An 18,934-nucleotide genomic window follows, 5' to 3' on the forward strand; every position below is an offset into this window, starting at 1 on the left:
AACAGAAGGCTTCTAGAGACATTGTGTCTTTGGTTTTTGGTACAGATTTTTTGTTGTTGTTGTTTCTTAAATCTTTTAAGATTTCAAACTAAGGAAGAACTTGAATTCAGGTGTTCTGTGTCCTGGAAAGGTGCTTTAACCACTAGTCCTGGCTGGAAAAATAGAAGATGAAAATGCCTCCTTGCCCCAGTTATTTGTTTTGTGAATGTTAAAACCAGACTTTGCAATTTCTGTCTAAAAGACATACATGAAAATGAGATGAGATGAGATGAAAATAATATAATTTTTTCCCTATTGCTACCACTGCCCATTCTGCAATTTGATAAGAAATCATTAGAGTGGCTTTTGCATAGTCATACTCAAATCCACTTGTCAGATATTACTGCTACTCTTGGATCCTGCTAAGTACTACACTCATATATTTTTGATAAGCTTTTTAGTTTGTCTTCTTTCCCTTCCCTTCCCTTCCCTTCCCTTCCCTTCCCTTCCCCTATCCTCAAAAATCCTCACTGTCTGCAGACCTTGCTGCTCCCCTGCATGTGCCCAGCTGCTCCGTCAGCTTCTCTACATCTCATCAACCCCCTTCCCCTTCCCCTTCCCCTTCCCCTTGTTGTATTACTTTTTAAGTTTTGCTTTTTGATGCAAATTTAAGAAAACTTTCACCCTTGAGAAAAAAAATATTTATTTTTATATATATAATATTTTAAATATTATAAAACTTTAACTTCGTAATTTTTTAGTTTTCATCTACTTTTATCAATTAAGTGGTATAGTGTATAGTGTTCTCTGCATCAGTGAGAGACACATTGAAATGCCAGTAAAGCTGAAAAGCTGACAAAGATCATGTGACTGAATCCTGAGCCAATGAGGAGTTAGGTATTTTTATAACCAGGATTGTATTTTCCTTTCATAAATCCAATATATTAAGTTTCAGAGCATAGTTAAGTATCTGATAAGAACAACTATTGACTAGGTCACCAATTTTCTCTCTTTCAGGCTGGAGCTGTCTCTCAAACTGGAAAGTAAATCTACATATTGAAAAAAAAAAAAAAAAGCTGATTAATTTTCCCTAAATTTATCCATATTAAATCTATGTACTGATTTTAACTCTTCAGACTTCTCAGTCAAAGGGGAAAGAAATGGCACAGTAAAAGAGGAACATTCTTAATAGCTGACCTAAGAGCAGAGCAGACCTTAAAGCAGACATCTAGACTTTAGATGAATAAAGTCAGGTCAAATGAATCCCACTCAGTTTAATGTTGAGAGTCATGATTCATTTGAATCTTATCTTCCTTTGACTGGTTCTCTAAAATTCACTGTACTGGGGATGTTCTCACCTGTTACTGAAACAAGGCCATTCCTTTGGGCTGTGCAATCAACAGCTATGACGGTTTCAGAAACACCTGAATGTTTCCAAATAAATGGGATACGCTATTTCACATCCATGAGAGTGTCCAGAGATTTTATGAGCTATAAAAGTTGGTTTAGGTTCATTAACAGTGATAATAAATTTAATTCAACACTGTATTATATGGTGGAATACACAAACCAGTTTTATGCTCTGTATTCATAGGCAAAGAGAAACTTGCACTCAAATTGATTGGAGAGAAGCTTCAACTAATTTTTAGCTTTTTGGCCACAAGAAATCATTATCCTCTGTGAAGACCATTGTTTTTAAGCATACTTGCACAGTATGTAATTTGTTTTGGTTGGTTGGTTAGTTCGTGCCTTGTCAGGGAGGGAGGGTTACTGACCTTATTTTGTACATAACTCACATCTTTAAGTCTAGAAACACCACGGCAAAATTAGATATCATTCTGTTAATGTTTTTCTGTGAGTAGACACATAGTGCACAGTACTCCTTAAAGAAATATTCTATAATAGACTGACACCTTTATTGAAGCATACAAACAAGAATGGTAAAAGCATTTGCCTGAATATAATTTAGTATCAGTTCCCATGTTTCATCTAGATTTTTGCAACAGAATGACATAATTGTGATAGGACAGTAATGCATTTCGGCCTAACAATAAAAAAAAAAATGTGGTGAAATGATTAGTTATTCTGCCAAAGTAGACTCAGTCATCCATGGGTGTCATTGGAAAGCATTGACTAAACTATTCAAATGTTCCCAGGCGTTTCTAAACACTGGGCTGGACAATTGCACAAATAACATTCAATTCTGTGACATTTCCTCTTTATCTTTAAAAACCTTGAAGTAGTAACAACTCTTTTTTGTACCTTTGAGACATTTACAAGTTAATTCAGTCCTTTCTTAAGTGAAATAAAGGGAATTGTTTGACAATGCCAGAGGAAAGTGAAAATTAATGGCAACTGAAAATGGCTTAAAGAAACGTGTGTTGCACCTAAGTTTCAATTTAACCAGGATGTGTCAGTGAATGGCTCAATATCCAAGTAGAAGCCAGCAATCAGTAGTGCCCCTCAAGGGTCCATACTCAGACCAATACTATTTAATATCTTCATTAATGACATCGATGGGATTGAGTGCACCTTCAGCAAGTTTGTGGATGATACCAAGCGGAGTGGTGCAATAGATATGCTGGAGGAAAGGGATGCCATCCAGAGCAGACCTTTACAAGGCTTGAGGAGTGGGCCCATATGAATCTCCCAAAGTTCAGCAAGGCCAAGTGCAAGGTCTTGTACCTGGATCAAGACAACCCCCAGTATTAATACAGACTGGGAGATGAACGGATTGAGTAGCCCTGCAGAGAAGGACGTAGGGGTATTGGTAGATTAAAAACTGGATGTGAGCTGATCATGTACACTTGTAGCACAGAAAGCCAGTCATATGCTGGGCTGCATCAAAAGAAACATGTCCAACAGGTCAAGAGAGGTGATTCTCCACCTCTTCTCTGCTCTTGTGAGACCCCACCAGAGTACCATGTCCAGCTTTGCAGCTCCCAGCACAAGTAAGACATGAGACATTTAGAGTAGGTCTGTAGAATCATAGAATGGTTTGAATTGGAAGGGTCATCTAGTTCCCAACCCCCTGACATGGGCAGGGACACCTCCCAGTAGAGCAGATTGCTCACAGCCCCAGCCAGCCTGGCCTTGAACAAATCCAGGGAAGGGGAATCCACAACTTCCCTGAGCAACCTGTCCCAACACCTCACCATCCTCACAATAAAGAATTTCTTCCTAATACCTAATCTCTTTCAGTTTAAAATGGTTATGCCTTGTCCTGTCACTACACTCCCTGACAATGAGACCCTCCCATCTCTCCTGCAGGCCCCCTTAAGGTACAAGAAGGCTGCTATAAGATTTCTCCGGAGCCTTCTCTTTTCCATGCTGAATAACTCCAACTCCCTCAGCCTCATTATCAATAATTTTTATTATAATTTTGCTAATTTATACTATATATAATGTTTTAATTAAATTACAATGTGTTAACAGTCATGGTGCACGTATTGTTACTAGTATTACTACTTGTATTTCACAACATTTAAGAAGCCTCTGGTAATCATATTGTATGCTGGGTCATTCTGCAAATGTTTTGTTTGTACTTATTGACTCATGTACATAAAACAATACAGGAGTATGCATCCAGGATACATACTCCTGCATTGTTTTATGGTTACTTACTAGAAAAATTCACAGAGAAAAGCTTCAAAGTTAAGTTCTTGGGGTTTATATACTTCTGATTAACTTTAGAGGCTAAGAAAAGGGAAAACCATTTTTCAACAGATCATTACTTGCTCTTATTACCCCTAAATTTTCAAAGCAGAACATACAGGGCTTTAATAATAAGATTGCTGGTGATTATTACTGTGTAGGACCAAGTCTTTATCTTTTGATGAATGCTTTACAATATATAAATTTATTTTACATTTAATGCTTTTTTTCCTGTATAAGTACACATAGAAAGTTTCATCATACACTAGCCAGGACCTATCTGCTCCTGCCAAGATATACTGTCATATATGGTTAATTGCTCCTTCAGTTTATTCTCTTGACTATCTCAGGTACGACACTTATCCCTACAACACAAAATGCTTTGCATATATTGTGATGCCGTGGAAGTAATGAAAAATATAAATTGCATGCTTGCTGTCCAGATGAAGGAGCAGAGGAATCATTTTTCTCTTTTGCTAACCAGTGTCTTTTGCTGACTTAAATCCACATCCTAGTAACAGAAGACGCACTGATAGTTAGTTGGGAAGGACAGAATAGCGTTCTGAGGCATCTATGATGTACTCCCACAGTTTTTAATAATTTCATTCCACTAACAGCTTTCTGGAGAGGAGTGCAAAAGCTAAACAAGAGACAGCGCATTATTGGAAGAGAGATGGATGTCAGGATGTCACTTTAGAAGCAAAGAGACAGACCAGGCAGATTAAGCAGTCACAGTTTTTAGTTAAATTTACAGTCTTTCAGACTAAGGCCATGATTATAATCTGACTGTGACACTCTTATCAATTAAGTGTCAGTGAAAGGGGAATCAGGATGACTGAATCCAGTGAAGTTGCTCTTGTACAACAATGCAACCCTAAAAAAGAAGCTTTAAATTTGTACTAGTGATTTAAAAAAAAAAAAACAAACAACAAAAAACTCATTGGCATACTTTTCACATTGATTTTCATAACATAAATGGACTAATCAGGGGGAGAAAGGAGTCTAATTCCCTATCACTGAAAGGGGAGTTGCAGTGACCAGCCTTCAGCAAATACATAGGAGTCAAATTAACCTACTTTGAGAAACATGGTTTTTATCCCTCTGTTGTATATCAAACAGTAAATTTTTGTCACCACATAGCCTAGTCAAAGGTCTATGTGACTTGATAGAAAGGGGCAGTGGCATAGCACAATTTCTGTATCAAAATTCCAGCAGGATCTCCCACCCATGATTAATTCCATGTACTTATTGATTTCTCAGATGCTACATAATCAGGAGACATATTTCATTTATGTATGTTAAGCTGCACTATCTGCTGCAAAATATCTTCACTTGGCAAGTATTTTAAGTGTCTTCTTAATTGGCTGCTGCGTGTATACAGTATCAATGCTCTCAGAAGTAACTACAGAGCTGTTAACTATGGAAACTAATAATTGCTGCTTTGTTGTTAATTGGAAAAATATTTAACATGTAAATTATAAATGATTCAAATTAAAAAAAATGTTAAGGAAAAAATCTCTAAATAATAATTGGAATTTCAGCTTCATACTTCAATAGGAAAGTTTGTAAGCAAACATCTTGGAAAGAATTGTGACAGTTGTAAAAGAACTGCTATATATTGGGTCCAATAAAATAATCAAAGTAATCAACTAAGTTAACATAATGTGATACATCTGTCAAACACTGCCAAACACCACACACAGCTCAATTTCAAAACAGAGGAACCTAACATTAATATCCAGAGATCCGTATAGTAACGTGCATATGTTGGATGAAGTTCCTGAAAATGCACCTGTGTGCCCAACTTCGGTCACTGGACTTGTTTGGAAATGGGTCCTCAAATATTCTACATTTGAGTAGGTAGGTATGAGGGAATGATGTTAGCAGACTTGCCAGCACTCCTAATCCAAATCATCTTATTAAGTTAAGCAGAATTTGCCACCCTTGGCTTGTTGCCTCATAACATTTAATTAACTTGGCCCCTATTTGTGATTTTCAAGGGAAAGATGCCTAGCTTAATAACTAGCTCTACAGAATCATAAATACGGTACCTAAATATGGGGACAGATTCTTGAATTTTCTCCCAGGCACTCTTGTGACAATCTAAAAGAGATGAAAAGAGGCCCCTTTCTCTTTTATGATGATTTATCCAGAAAGTTATCATAATAGGAAGCACAACAATAAGATTGACTTTCCCATGTGTTTTTTGGTTTTTTTTTTCAAGGCTGTTATTCCTACCTGTTAAACTTTTCTTTGAGGAGTTCAGCTATTTGGGATTGATTAGAGCTCATCGTAGGCTACAGTAATCTGGTTAGAAAATCACAAAGCCAGAACAGAACCTGAGCACAAGAAGCAAACCAGGCTGAACTAAAAAAAGTGTGTGCAACTAAAAGCAGCACAGATGAAGGAGTGAACAGAAAATTAATTTTGAATGTCTTTTGGTGTGCCTCTACAAATTCCTCATGTCAATGCTCTTATGTTTTTTGTTTCTTATAGTTTGTTGTTGTTGAAATAATTAAACAGCATTAATATAGTAAACAATTTTATTTTCAAATTAGTTTATTGTAAATATTAAATATAAAAGAAATTAATTTTTATATTAAAATCATATTGTTGGTACATTTATAACCAGGAACCAGTTAGAATCTGTTTCCTGCAGGGTAAATTGTCCTTCTCTGGAACACAAGAACTCTGAAGCACACAATCTTTTTGTGAAACTTGTCTCTCTTACGGACAGAGTATGAAGGTCTTGTAAACAATGTAAATGCCAAACTTCAATACTCTTCTTGTCCCAAGGACATCCAATCCCAAATTGCCTTTCTCGTTTCTTCTAGTAAGAACTTTGTCCATTAGGTTATCTATGACTTGGGGAGTAGAGAAGTAAAAAGTTCTTCATCTTTCTCACAGTTGCACAGCTGAAGTAAAAAACAACAGTGAGTTGTGTGATGAGAAGCCAAATAAGCATGTGTGCATATAGCACTGTAACTCTGTAGTTGTGTTTTTGTCAGTCATGCCGACTGTAGCAACCTGGTGGAAATATATCTTTGTTTTTACATTTATTATCATCTTCACACAGCAGGTTATAACCATATTATCAAATCCACTCAACTCCCTTTACTTTCAGTGTCAGGGTGGAAATATTTTTTTTCACATTTCTCTTCCTTGACGTGCCCAGTGCATTCTTGTGGCATCTTCACTACATCTAGTATTGGTAGCATGAGTCAGCACAGGAGCTGAAGCTGACTCAGACTGACAGCATTTGATTGATGATACGTGGCTAAGTACACAGAAGCTCCTTGATGGAAATTACTTTAATGACTGATTTGAATATGCTTGATGCTAGTAGACTACTTAAGTGTGAGATACTGAAACTCTTGAATCAAGAAAAATTAAACTGAGTTGGTGGGTGAGGTAGTATAAGGAAAAACAGCTGCTATAGCTTGAATTACAACATCTGCTTTTATTGTCTGTAGTTGTTCTGGTAATATTTTTGCTCCACCTTCTTACATAGCACAAATAAGGAGGCAGATAAAGAAGTCAGGGTGGATATATGGGAAGGACTGTTGTAGGAGAATAAAAGACTGACTTCTCTCCAGTTGTCCTTTTTCATCACAGTCTTCTGTTTAGATCTCCTGTGTTCCTTCTCCCTAAATTCTCCTAATTCTCCCTAAAGTCCCCCAACCAGTACAAAAAATAACAATAATAATAGTTTCAGCAGCAATTCAGCTTGTAAATAAGTTCCAATTAAAACCCCAATCCTCAAATTGGCAGCACATTGTGAGCTAATGAACCAACACAGAGCCCCACTGATTTGAGATAGGATAACATTCAGGCCCCAGTTTTAAATAGGCAGCCTGTGGGCAAACTGTTATAACCATATGGAGCTCCACTGACTTCACACAGGGTAAAGCTGAGAGCCTGATCCTGCACAGTGCTGTCAGAGTACTGACAATCCCAGCTGTGAATTCCAAGGTCCGTTTTCATCCCACTGAACTTTAGAGATCTGAGGCATTCAATTTAGGAGTAACGTGCCTTTAGGCTACAATGACGCTCCGGAGTGGAACTGAGACCTGAGGTTCCCAGTGATTATGGGGAGAGAAAACAGCCTCACAGATCCTAAATCAAAAGCATAAATTTAAATGAAACAAATTCTGGCTTTGCTTTATGAACTTCTTCAGGGGAGCAACCATAATGTTATTTGTTTCTGTGATGTTTTTGGTGAACTTTTGAATGGAATAAATGCATATGGATACAAATGACTGGGTTTCTAGAACATTCAGAGTACCCACCCTGACTAATGTTATTATCTATTACTAAAAAAGTTTCTCTGCATCTTATTTCTGTGAGCATGGATATAAACAGTTCACTGATGCTTTTCAATTTCATTATAATAATTATTTTTTATAAATATAGAAAGCACCTCATCACACTGAAATCTAAACATTGTTTATGCAAGTTTCTATGGAGATTTCTGACGTCACTGTAAAACACACAAAATTTATTTTGCTCTAAATATCCTGTGTTTTGCATTCCATCACTTACAACATGAGAAAACTGTAAAGCATCCCTAACTCCTTCTTTCTGCTTTTTGACATTACAAAAAATCTGCTGTGATGGACAGATTTTCATAGAAAAATGCAGAATTTCCTGATTATACAGTATTTTTCTTGTTTAGCCCAAACTCTGCCAACAGAACTAATTTTCAAGAAGGTTTTTTGTTTGTTTGTTTGAAAACAAGATAAACAATTTAATTAATACGCCTGTAATGAAAGGATAGCATGAATCAAAGCAGAGGGACCAAATAACTAACTGGTTAAAGAGTATTTAAGAGTACACTTCACTCATTAAAAAAAAAAAAAAAACCAACAAGATTTTATACTGTTTTCAGAGCACATATGGAATTCCTCCCCTATTTGTATCATGTGAAATAATCCTCCTGATTTAGGAAAATATAATTTCTTCCACAAGAAGAAATAATAGAGGAGGGGAGAACCTTTTAAGAGTTGGGGGTTTTTGCTAACCTCTAACATTATTTCTTTTGTTTCTTGGCACTACCTCACTAACATTGAAATGGAAAAGTGATGTTTTTAATAAAGAACATATATTGTTCACAATCTACTTTGTGCCCAAATTTTGAAGTAATTAAAAAAACAAATTCAAACTGTATTATTCTGTCAGCAGCTCCTGTTCTACACGATATAAACATAATCACTTGTTATGGTAGTGTAGTTTTTGGAGCTAAACTGCCAGGAAAGACAGTGTTGCTGGATGAGGGCCAGCAGAGAGGAACACCACCTCCAGATGGATAGACCAGGCTTTCATCTGATTCCCAGATAGACTCTTGGGTGTCAGGGGATGTGTAGACTCCTTCAAAAGTCTTTCAGTCAAAACCTAATAAACACTCAGTGAGAAATTTATATGTCGCAGTCAGAAATGACCCCTCAGAGTGCATCAGAGGTATGTAAGCATGTAACATTACTCTTGTACCCCTAAACTCTGGTGACAAACAGCTAAAAGCAAACAGAAAAATTATTTATTCTGAAATCTGAGATTTTTTTTTTTCGTCTAATTTCATACCTTCTTCTGAAAAACAAACTCTTTCTGCATGTTATTTTATTGTAGCCCATATGTTCTTAGTGTTAGGGAGTTCTAGAAGGTTCTGTTGGTCTCAGCATGGAAAGCTTCCAGTAAATTACAAAGGTCAGTGCATTAGGTCAGATTCACATTAACATAAATGCTGTTTTACAGCAGTCCTGCTACTTTAAAAAATCTTTAAGTGAAATTAATATATTTAACCTCCCAAGGAGATGCAAAATGTACACAAAAATGAAGTACATAACTGAAATATTTCATCAAATCTGTAGACAGAGGATATATAATGAAATTCAGTCTCAAAATAAGATATTTCTAAGTAGTTTTAGACCAGTTAAAAACCCCACTTTTTCCTGTACTGTTTGATATATGTGTATATGAAATTGGTATGGTATTCAGGGTTATAAATAGAATAGAATCCACACTAATCACTTTTTTTTTACTCTTAATTGTCGTTTTCTGTCATTTAGGTTATCTATAATGTATAATTAGAGATTGCTGTAAGGCAGCAATTCATCTCAAAAACACCTGACATTTCTAAATATTCATGAGTTATGGTGTCCATTGAACCTCTTGAATGAATTACTGCCTTTAAACCACCTCTCTAATTGAAGGAACAACCTCACAAATGCAGAAACCTTTACTTCTTGGCAACCTGTGGTGGCATTTGAAATTTCTATGTCTCTGGGCACTTTAAACTAATGTTTCATTAGTTGTTAAAACAGGGTAAGGTCTATGCTCTCTATTGATTGCCACATAAATTGTTGTGAGACATTATTTTTCCCCTCTGGTACATCACTTTTTCTTGTTTGCTTGTTTTCTGCCACTGCCTCTGGAACGTGTAAAAGAGATTTACATTATTAGAGATTAATAATATATTGCAACATATGATTTTGCTTTTTGTTGGGTTTGGGTTTTTTTGGCTTTTTTTTGCTGTTGTTTTTCCATGTATTTCAATTTTATTTTTAATACTGCTTTTAGTTGTATTATTAGCCAAGCTTGAATAAATATCATTCGCTTTGACAAGAAAACTACAGGTAAAATTTTTGGAAACATAATTGCTGTGTTAATATTCATAAAAGGTAGATTGATGCATTACAGTTAGTAGTAAAAACATGTTGAAGGGTTGTGAAAACATCCCAAAGTCTCATTGCACCCTGATCTTCATAACCTTTATTCCCAGATAAAGGTGGTTCATGATACTACATCAGTCATGCACGTGGTAAAAGAGGTGGTCTGCCAAGGGTAAACACCACTTTGGGCAGCAAAACCTGGATCTGCAGCAGTTTTTTTCTGTTATTTAGCCCATTTTCATGAACTATTGCAGAGATCAATCTCCTTTACCTAGTGCATTTCTAATCACAATTGTGCTAGATGAGAATTCATTAGCATCTGTAAACGGCCCAGACAAAGCAGCGAGACTTAGCCACTGCTACTTTTATATTAAGCTACTTAAAAAGCAGGTCATAAACATTGTTGTAACTGTCCTTTTAGAGTTGGGTACAAGAGAGAGAGAAAGCTGGTATCAAGAAACAGTGGTTGTATCTTTTTAAAACTCAGGGGATTGTTCACAGAGACAGAAACATATTTGATGAATTTAGCTTTCATTTTACTAAAGAATTACCTGCAAAGAGCTCTCATTTTAAAATATATGAACAATTTATACTGATATAAAAATGTAATGCACATATATTTAATGTGAGAGTAATTCTGAACCATTCTATTCAGTTACATCCATGACAATGTAGTATATACTCTAGACTTGATGAATACAATTTTCATGGCCATTGGGATAGAAGAAGGAAAAGAAACAATTTACTGGGACAAGTGCTTACTCTTGCACAGATACATTATTGTGAAATTTTCACTTCTAATAAGCATTCTTATAAGCATAAGACATTCTTTATATAATGCTCATTAAAAAATTCTTAATTCCAATCCAAACAAACTTGTATGGGTTCCCACATATATCACAATATTTGTTCACTTCTCTAAATTTGAACATTTTTCATGGTTCTGGATATAAATACAAACATCTATATGTATCTATGTATGTAATGGGTCTGGCTGGAATAGAGTTAATTTTCTTCATAGCAGCTCATATGGTGAGGTGTTTTAGATTTGTGAGCAAAAAAATGCTGATAACATGCTAATGTTTTAGCTGCCTACTGGGGTTAACCCAAAACAATACATTAGCCTAAAATTCATGTGAATAACATGAGTTATTTTTTTTGGTACAGGTTTTTTTTTCAATGTTTGCCACACCTGATTATTCAACATTTTCAAATAATGCCTTAAAAAATTACCTTTTCACCATTATTTGCAAAAGTCTGTATGACTTCTGTAGAAGGAGAACAGCTGTTTTATTGTGTTTGAACACTAAAATAAACTTGCATCTGAATCTTGAAATCATCTAATATTAACTTTCACAGACTTCCTATAGCCCTGTGGGTTCCAAAAGCTTTACTACATACCTAACTTGTACCAGTTATGGCCATCTGTAGCTGAAATCAGCTCTGCAAGAATGTCAGTATTTTACAATGGAGAAAATGTAGTAACTAGTATGGGTTTTTATTTTTTTTTAAGAAATAGTTTTCTGAATGAATAATTTCTACTCATTTCTTCATTACAATTATCAATTTTGCAGTCTTCACATTCAGCTATGTGACTATCTAGCAAGAAGACTTTAGTCCAAAGAAATGCTGGGCAGATAATTTTTTTTAATCTCTGTAAACAAATAATAAATCATAACAGTAATTGTCAAAATCTTGGGTTTGGGGGTCTAAAATCCCCTAAAGGTGGCTTAACACCCATAACCTTAGTCTCAAAAGGAGTACATAATTCATGGGGACTTAGGTACTTTATGTATCTATACCCTTTTCCTGTTTCACATTATGTGGACAGCTACCTAAAGAAAAAACAAAACACGCCTCTACCAAAACTCCAAAACAGAGATTACCTTTTGCATGAGTTCTTAGTAATTGCAGTTTAAACCAAGGAAGAGATCTGCATTTTAGACCTCTTTAAGCCTGAGGGGATTTGACCTACAGTTTCTTCCTTATAAATTGATGTGTTCAGACTGTGCTAGCTTTATGCTAGTTTACACACCCTTACATACACATTCTTAAAGTTGGATGCCATGCCATTCTGCATGAAAGTGTCATTGATCAGAAAAACTAATAGTGAGAAATTCCCTAAATTTATTCCAACTGATTACAGCATAAATATTCTGGTTTCTGCTCTTAGGACTGGTTTGGGGCCTTTTTTCACACAGGGGATGCTCTCACATCAGAAGAGTACCTCAAGTGGGTGTCAGTAGTGGGAGATTTTGCTATTAGATATAGACAGATGGGTTTGTGATGTCTGAGAAAACTTGCCTGCTGAGTGTAAATGCAGTGAACTTCACAAATTGTTCAGAAAAGCAGCTGGTGGTCATCATCTATGGTCCATATCATTAATGATATAGGGGAGTGTAGGAAAAACATTCTAGAGGCTAAATTCTGGCTGCAGTCCAGAAGACTCACATCCTGAAGCTCCATCATAGGTTTCTGAGAAATCTTTCTAGTCTCACGTGTAAGATCCAGGATGGAGCAAGGAATCAAGTGTCTCCATGCATGAATGAGATTGTGCTGGAGACATGAGGCATGTCAGATGTTAAGAAGGGGAACAAAAGAATCTGTTAGGAAGTGTAGTGACAGGACAAGGGGTAATGGTTTCAAATTGGAAGAGGGGAGATTTAGATTAGATACTAGAAAGAAATTCTTTACAGTGAGGGTGATGAGGAACAGGTTGGCCAGAGAAGCTGTGGATGCCCCATCCCTGCAAGTGCTCAAGGCCAGGCTGGATGGGGCTTTGAGCAACCTGCTCTAGTGGATGGTGACCCTCCCCATGGCAGGGGCATTGGAACTAGATGATCTTTAGGGTCCCTTGCAACCCAAATCATTCTATGATGATTCTATGAACTAGTTGCACCTTAATCAAAAAGAAACAAGGCTGCTGGGACTGAAAATGAAAAGGCAATAGAGAAGTATTTGAAATAAATACCAGGCAGACAATTAGATGTTGGGTGATTCCCACACCTGATACTTTCTTTGTAACAAGTAAGTCAAAAGCACTAAAAAAATTTTAAGGAAATGTTATATCAAGTAAGTTCAATGTTAATGTGTCACCAGGACTGCCTGACATTTACCACAGAGTTCTGAAGGACCCCAAACTGTGAAGTTGCAGAAGTAGAAACCAAACTGTGAAACCTATCATCACAGACCACATCTGTGGCTGAGGACTGGCAGGTCACTCATGCAACTCACAGGTATGGGAAGGGCTCTGGGGGGAATCCTAGGGACCGCAGACAAGTGAGCTTGGCTTCTGTCCCGAGTATACATCCGTTAGTAATAAAGTCAGTATTTAGTTAGTAATAGAAGATAAAATCACTGAAATAATGAAAACTTGGATGAACATAATCTGTTTGGAAAGAATCAGAATGGCTTCTGTAAAAGGAAATCACCCCCAAAAACCTGCTGGTGCTTGAAGAGGTTTTGAAGAGCAAGTGGATAAGAGAGATAGGATGGACTTCATAATTTGGAGTTTCAAAAAGTCCTTGGCAAGTCTTTGGATCAAATTCAGTAAAGAAAGTAAGTTGTAATGGGAAAGACGTTTTTTTTTCTGGTTAGAAATGAGGCTAAAGTAGGGAAAGCAAGTTCACTTTTCTGCATAGAAAAGAATCATTAATAAGTTCCCCGTAAATAAGTGTGAGGACTGGTTTCATTCAACATTTTCATCAATGACTTGGAGTAGAAGTCTGCAGTGAAATCTCCAAGTTTTCAGGTGATACCAAATTCTTGAGTTTCGATGTAAATAAATGTCAGATGATATGTCTTGGGAAAAGAATTATAAATCACATCTGCTGAACTCTGAATTGGAAGTCTCACGACCTAGAGAAGAAACCTCAGGGTCGACATTGACAGTTTTCTGGAAACGTCAGGTCAGTATGCAATCAAGAAAAGCCAATAAAACTTTAGGCACCATCAGAAAGGGATTAAAGACAATACAGAGGTGATTATCTTGCTCTTGTAGAAAATGTTGCAGTGTACACATCTTGACTATTGTGCAGTTGTGTTTTCTCCACATTTCAAGAAAGACAGAGTGGAGTTCGAAAGGGCACAGGAAAGGGCAGCTGCAATAATTAAGGGGCTGGAACAGCAGCAGTCTGCATTTTTAAATACCTTGCCTCAAAAAAGGACTGATTGGTTGTATCCCAGGTTTGTAGATCTCTAAAAGGCATTGGCTCTTTGGGCATTTGGTGAAGAGAAATTGTTGAGTGAAAGGAATTTTTAGGAGGTTTAATGTTTCCAGGAAATTTTAGGACATCTTGGTAAGGAATTTAAGTGTTTACTTCAGGACCACGTCTTCAGGGTTAGGAACCTGAAAACTGAGTACATGTATATCCCCAACAAAATGGGTTCAGTTTCAGGTTCAGACGCCAAGGACTTGAATCACTTGCCTAAAGAAGCCCAAGTGGAGGACCTTGTGTCTTTAACACTTTTAAGGTGTCTGATGCACCTGCATAAGGATGGTGGATGTGATGCCATGTCCTCTGGAGCAGCAGATGGAGGCCAAAAAGGAAAAATTGGTGCACTTAAAAGTGCACAGGGAATGTGCACTTTGTACAGTGAATTAAACTGCACCCACTGTATCCTATTTGCAATTTTAAATAAAAAAAAAAAAATTGAAAAATACACAAGGTAGTAATATTAAGAGGCATTATGGGTGTTTTTTCAGTGCATGTAATAGCAGTTTTCTCATTGCTTAGTGATGTTGAAATTATGCTGGATTTTGCTAGAGAAGTGAAACAGATAAATGCACATTCCACTCAACCCAAATGAGTAGCTCACTGTCTACAGGTTCTCCTAGATCATTTAACCTTCAGACAATATTGATTTTTGCCATTGGAATTGCTTGCTGGCTGCAGGTCATAATTCTTTATACAATGAAGTATAATTTACCTGAAAATAGTTTACAAACAAAAGTAGATGATATCTCAAGTAATAACAAACTTACTTTTAATGTACAGTTCACCAATTGCTACTAAAGAAATTTAAATGCAATATCTCAGTTAACAGTAGTGATGTGGTTTTTAGTCAGCTATGATTTAATTTCAAAATGTCACTTTGTCATCCTTGAAAAATAAGACAACTTAATGCATATTAAAAGTGAATTAAAAATTATTGTAGTGATAAAAGTAAGAGGCAGCTAGGTAAACAACCTTTTTGGACTACCAAACAGATGAGCCCTTGTTGGGGTTCATTGTTACACAACAACCTTCCTCAAAGTTTTATTAAACAATAGCAGAGCCCATCTGCACAATTTGGACTGATTAGACCTCATCTCCTTTCTAGGCAATTGAGGGGGAAGAAAAAAAATAAGAAAAAAAAAAAAAAAGAAAAGAAAAAAGGAGGCAAAGCTCTACAAAGTATAGGGAATAAAACTGATCAGCAAGCCTCAATGGACTCAGGCATTGGAACAGAAAAGTTTTGTAAAATGCTGTCAATTGTGTTTTCCTTCCAGAAAAAACACACAAGGCATGGAAGGTGAAAACTTTCATCACTGACTGAGTGTGCTGTTTTTCAGTATGTCTTGAGCTGAATGTTTTGATTTGTATTTTCAAAACGCTTTTCAGTTAGACTACTTCTTAGTGTACAATAAAAAATAAATTGTCAACACTGAGAAAGAATTATGTACTTTAGTTGTAGTGAAAGGTTTTTACTATCATTTTGATCTTTAATTTCATGGAATATTCAAGTTTATTTCAAATTCAGAATGAAACCAAACACTGATATTCTTCACTAACAGAATCTATACTTCACCCCTCCCCAATTCAAATAGTACAGCTAAATAGATATAAACAAGGATGTGAAGAAAGGCAAACTTATTAAAACATGGAAGAGGAAAAATCTCCTTAAAAATATTTATGGGATCAGTGATGGGAAGAAAACTCCTAATACTTTTCACCCATTTTATGAATTTAGTTAGTGGTTTGATGATAAGAAGTCACATGACTTTACATACTTTTTGATACTGTTTGGATAGCTGTATTCTATGTATATTTTAGGCTTCACTGGACTGTAACTGTCTTATTTCGGGGACTAAAAGGTCTGATGAGGAATTTAGATAACAAGCAGGATTCGCCTATCAATTCAGGATGCCTGTTGCATGCAAGCAAGAAAATTCATTTTTATATGTCTTTGGTAAATTTTATGAATGTAAAAGATTAATATTATGTAGCAACAGTAAAACGTTCCATTACATGAAACTACTACTAATTTAATAATTAAAACCAACCATTTTGTTTGCTCATTTCCCAATTAAATTATTCAATTTCCTGTCACAAGATACTGTTAAAAAAAAGAACTGGGCAATTTTTTATGTTTTTTTTTTATTTGCCCTTTTTTTTTTTTTTTTAAATTGATACTTCTTTATGTATTCAGCCAGAGAAAGACATGAATTAAGATGTATGGATGTATACTGATACCACCCACAGTTTGGGTGAAGTAAATTGGAAACTTTTCATTCGTTTAGGATTCTGTAATTACATAAACTAAGAGATAACCTTTGAATGAACATGGAGGATGCCTTCAGAGCAGAACACTTTGTAATTGTGTAGTATTTGCCATCCACTAAAAGCTTTCATACTGGCTATGGTGGAAAGATAAAACAGCTACAGGTGTTGTTGTGTTATTGCAACCAATGGCACTAAACCTGAGGAGTATCATTCTTGGAGAAGAGATAAAACAGGTTCTTAGACAAGTATTGCCAAATTCTGATCACAAATGTAAGAAAGCTACCCACAAGATTATACACAAAACTTAATATGATCCTCCCAGTTAGTTCTATCACTATATATTTCATCTTTCACACAAAATTTTCTGCATTTTCAGCTTTATTTAATTCTGAAACCAGTTGTGGTCAGTTTGAAAACTAGACTACAAGGTGCAAAGCCAACTTTTCCATGTTTCTATTATAAGTATTATATAATAAAATGAGTTGCTTGTTTATTATCTGTTTCAACTACAGATGGGTTGAAGTAAAAGACAAGTGAATATGAATGTTTTATTATTTTAGGAACATGTATCAAGACAGGGGATACTGAATCTTTTTCTGATTCCCCCCTTATCTTCTTTCTATTGTCTTATTTTTGACAACTAGTTGCTGAGGATTTCTGCAAACAAAGAGGAATGAGAAATTCCAGATGCATTTTAAAACGCTTTTCAGGAGGCAAGTCTCAGTTTTTAGTTTTGTACTTCCTTAAATTTCTGGAACTCATGATTCTTAGTTTCACTTAGATTCACTTAGATTAGTTTCACTTAGTTTCACTTAGATTCACTTTTCACTTTGCTGGTTTATCACTTGTGTTGACAATAGATGCATTGAGTTTCTGTCCAGGATTCAATGCAAAAATAATTTTTTTTTTAAATATAGTGCTGCTCTTTTTTTTTTTTTTTTAAGAGCCTTTGTAATTGCGCCCAGTATTAGGAAGATTAATTTTGCCCTCCATAAAACTTTTTAGAGTGTGAACTTTTGTATTACAGGTCATTTACTTTAAAAAGTAAAAAATGGGCTTTCCCTGAGACAAATATGATTTTCCCTAATTAGTATTAAAATTCTATGTATAAGTGGCTATCTCTCACTTCAGACTATTCTAGGTGAAGAAGGGTGAATCAGGCTTAAGTGAAAAGGAGGTGCAAATCAATGGAACAGAAAAGCATAAGGCAAAAAGTGTCCTTATTCTATGGAATGACTCAGACATAGATGAAAGATGATGATAACTCTACTTCTGTTTAACAGTCCTCAAAAAATTCATTTTATCTTCAGTATTATTTGATAAATACTGTTGAAGATGCAAGCTAAACCAAAACTCCTTTCTGAACCACAAGGGCAAGATGGTTGTGTCAGCTAATCTTCTCAAAATTGAAAAGAGGGGATGGAGTTGATCTTTTTTTGGATCCTTGAACTTGAATTGGCTAGGAAATTCTTTTATCCAACTGTCTAGTTCTTTCTCAAAGTACAGTTGTGCATTAGGACTATGCTCATTACAGATGCTAGATTTTCTTAAATTTTATGGAAAAATGTCTTTACAGAATAGTAAGAGAAAATAACACAGTACGAAATGTCCTGAAGGACATTTCACTGAATTTCACTGAATTTCACTGAATTTCTAGAGTTGGAAGGGACCATAGAGATCATCTAGTCCAACTCCCCTGCTGAAGCAGGATTGCCTAGAGCTAGAGCATGTTACTCAGGACTGCATCCAGGCGGGTTTTGAAAATCTCCAAAGAAGGGGACTCCACAACCTCCCTGGGCAGCCTGTTCCAGGGTTCCGTCACCCTCACCGTGAAGAAGTTTCTCCTCATATTTGAGTGGAACCTCTTATATTCCAACTTGTGCCCGTTGCCCCTCGTCCTCTCACTGGGAACCACTGAAAAGAGTCTGGCTCCCTCCTCCATCAACCCTCCCTTGAGATACTTGTAGGCGTTGATAAGGTCTCCCCTCAGCCTTCTCTTCTCCAGACTAAAGAGTCCCAGCTCTCTCAGTCTCTCCTCATAAGGGAGATGCTCCAATCCCTGAATCATCTTTGTAGCCATACGCTCGACTCTTTCTAGTAGATCCCTGTCACGTTTCAAATGGGGAGCACAGAACTGGAAATAGTATTCCA

This window comes from Calidris pugnax, unplaced genomic scaffold (genome assembly GCF_001431845.1).
Source record: "Calidris pugnax isolate Ruff unplaced genomic scaffold, ASM143184v1 scaffold20, whole genome shotgun sequence".
NCBI lineage: Eukaryota > Metazoa > Chordata > Aves > Charadriiformes > Scolopacidae > Calidris > Calidris pugnax.